At 44.1% G+C, this 3488-nt stretch overlaps 1 protein-coding gene across 3 annotated transcripts in view; it reads right to left on the reverse strand.

Annotated features, from left to right (window-relative positions):
• dlg4b (discs, large homolog 4b (Drosophila)) overlaps positions 1-3488 on the reverse strand; it is a 29217-nt gene that overhangs the window by 16633 nt on the left and 9096 nt on the right. The window lies entirely within an intron of this gene.

Below are 3488 nucleotides of genomic sequence, written 5' to 3' on the forward strand. Positions count from 1 at the left end.
GTCTGGCAGGAAATCATCAACTTTAACTGTCGGAAACTGGTGGCCTCCATGCCGCTGTTTGCCAATGCCGACCCCAACTTTGTCACCTCCATGCTCACCAAGCTCAAATTTGAAGTGTTCCAGCCCGGGGACTACATTATTCGAGAGGGCACCATTGGCAAAAAGATGTACTTCATCCAGCACGGCGTGGTCAGCGTGCTAACCAAAGGCAGCAAGGAGACCAAGCTGTCAGACGGCTCCTACTTTGGTGGTAAGCAGGCTGCTTTTTGAATAATGGCTATTATTTCGCCGATATGAACTCCCTTTGAGCTTCCGGTGGAGTGTTTTGTGCTGGTGATGGTCACCTCGCTTCAAAATTCGCCCTCATGGTTTATGCAAGACTTCTTCCCCCCATTCAATTCACATCACAAGCTGCCTCTTCATTGTAGGACAAATCCTGATGAATAAACGGCATCGTGCCGCGGCTTAAATAGAGCAGTACACATTTGAAGGTCTGCTCGGTCACCAAAATATGAGCAGCTTTTGTAGTGTGTACAGCGCTATGGCGAGATAAACATTGTATGATTTTTATACGTTTTTAAGTTCCGTCACACACTGTTCATCGCCTGCCACTCAAAGTCAAAGCTGACAAGATTGTGACAATGTGCGTTTCCAAGTGTTGTCCACTGTTCAAACAAATCAAGAAGACATTGTGGAACATCTCAGATCGCCATTGCTACAAAAAATTGAGTGAAAAATCAGCTTGATCGGGAGCTACAAACGGCTTGAGCCACATAGTAGGAAAGATACAGCACCTACTTTCTTATTTGCGTCATTGTCGTCCATTTATGGTTGTAACGCGTGTCTCTAAATTGTCCACTGTTGAAATGACTCAAAAAGTGAGTCTTCCGTAGCTACATTCATCCATTCAACCGTCCATGTGTTTGCAAACATAGTTATTTATTTATTTTTTATTATCTTTTTTTTTTTTTTTTTTCCCACTCCCCATTAGATTCATTGCGGCACGCGTTGTACAGAATCTGAATTCTTTTACGACCCTTGGGAATCAGGCGCGCATGCCTCCACTTTCCATCATGACATCCTCATCTCACTTTGGACGGGAGCCGCGACCGCGGCTTTAAGTCGGTAATTAAAATCTCTGATAATAAGGTGGCACAGTCACCAATTTCCTAATGGATTTCAACAAACCTTGACACCGGTGCCCCGCAGCCATTCCGTAATGCAAAAGAGGAAGGCTCTTTGGACTGATAAGAGCCGATTTAATCTTTTTTGTTTTCGACGCAAACTCAATTATCGATTATTTGAAAGCTCACTCACGTTAATGAAATAAATAGGGGGCAAAATGGCTCCGAGCTCTGCCGCGGGCAAAGTGGTAAAAGATGTAATGCGAGGGGTTGTAATGGCGGCCACTCAATAATGGTGATGAGCTGTCACCACTTAGCGGCAAATAACATGCGGCTGATCCGGTCTCACTTTTATTCCCGATGGAACATTTTCACTTTGGACATTGTGTTGCTTGAGCGGGCAACACATCACAGGGGGGAACCCCCCCCAACAGGTACTTCCGTTTGCTTTTGCCCAGAATGGTGCTAGTCTACTCGAATGCTTTCATTTCCAGTAACTTTCCAGTAAATCACGTGGTTCCCAGTTGAAAACAGCAGAGTATTCATTGCATACTTCGGTAGTGTACAAGCAAGTTCTACAAGGAAACAAATATATCATTCATATTGCGCAATGGAACCAACAAGAAAGAGAAGTAAAACGAAGCACGGTGGAAGGTTTCTTCAAGAATGGATATCGCAGTTTAATGGCGCAATAATGCCTGGTAAGACTGAAGAATATGCTCATTGCACAATTTGCAAACGCGAAGTAAAAGTTAACCAGACATTGTATTATGGAGATCTACAATAAATATCATTGAAAATTTCGTGGGTTTTTTTCTGCCGTTATTTTGACATATAAAATGCTTTGGTATGTTATAAGGCTTTTTTGCTCTTTATCAGGATTTTTTTTTTTGGTAGTTTTTACAGGTTGGCGCTCCGAAAAGTTGGCAGGTATGAAGCATCGTCATGGCAACCCGAAGTTTGCCCAGCGGCGTCGTCATCGGAGCAAGAGGAGCGTCTTACCTGGCGGGCAACCTGTCTGACGCTTTGCACCGACGTGCCGTACAGGTGGTTGTTGTATTGACCCGCCTCGATGAAGTGATGCGACTGGATGTCCTATGACTGCGAAACTGTATACATGTTTAATCATCTCCTCGTATTATTACATATACAGTACACAATCAATATACAACCAATTTTGAAATCAAAAGTCAAGGAGAGTAGTTTGTTCCCCTGTTTAAGTTTCTGTACTAATGTAAAACAAGAAAATGCTTGCAATAGCTCAACATGCCTATTTATTACATATGACAATTTGAAATTTCGGTACAGATTTTAGCAAGCGTCATGGAAGTTGATTTGCTTTCGCGGGCCACATAAAACAATGTGGCGGGCCAGATCTGGCCCCCGGGCCTTGACTTTGACACCTATGTACATGGACACAGGTACAGCACAAATGATCAGATCAGCTCCTTACAAAGGATAAAGAAGATATGACTGCGAGTACTTACATTGAATGTCTGAAAGCGTTGAGACAATGTTTGTGTTCAAATATCAGTTGCTGTACATTTCCCAATCTATGTTAGCATTAGCATTGTGCTGGTTTTAATAACACAATGTGTAATGATCCAAGTGGTAAGTTTAGTTTGACAGTAAACCTCAACTAGGATTTACAATAACAGCTTCAAGGCAATTTTTTTTCGAGAATTATTCACCATTTGCCAAAGTGCCGCTTTCTGTCAAGTGATTTGACCTGACGGCCACTCTACAGCGCTCATGTTTTGCTTGTCGAAGTAATCAAACTGTCCAAATGATGGCTTTTTTTCCTCAGGCCAATTTGAAGTGAAGGCACCATCGTAGTTCATGACTCCGTCAAATTGAGTTTTAGCCGAGCGAGTCGCACTCACGTGGTACGCAGGAGCCGAACTTGTCCGGGAAATCTGTGAGCAGGTCGTCGTTGACTCGGTCTTTGGTGGGTCCCAGGACGATGATGGGTCGGGCGTAGTCCACTGCGGAAACAGCGGTTAGTGGCCCGTCACGTTCACTTGCTCACGTTTTACTCTGTCTGTGAGAAAAATCGTGGTACACCTTTTTGCTTTCTTTGGTGGTTTTTCTAGTTGTACTGATACCCTCGATATATCCTGTCCTTTTGTAAAACGGGTCACTTGCCAGTGAACCCCAACCTATTCATGCTTTCCCATTCACAGATGACAGATTTTTTTCCTTCCGTGGAATCAATTCTTGCGTCAAGCCGCTCTCACCCCTGCCCAACCCACCTTCAGTCTGCGCCACCGCCTCGTAGCTCTGGACCAGCCCTGCAGCAGGAAACCACAACAGTTACACACTGCCCCTTTATCCCCCTCACTGAATTTGTCATCACTGCACAAC

This window comes from Hippocampus comes, unplaced genomic scaffold, assembly GCF_001891065.2.
Source record: "Hippocampus comes isolate QL1 unplaced genomic scaffold, H_comes_QL1_v1.1 scaffold115, whole genome shotgun sequence".
NCBI lineage: Eukaryota > Metazoa > Chordata > Actinopteri > Syngnathiformes > Syngnathidae > Hippocampus > Hippocampus comes.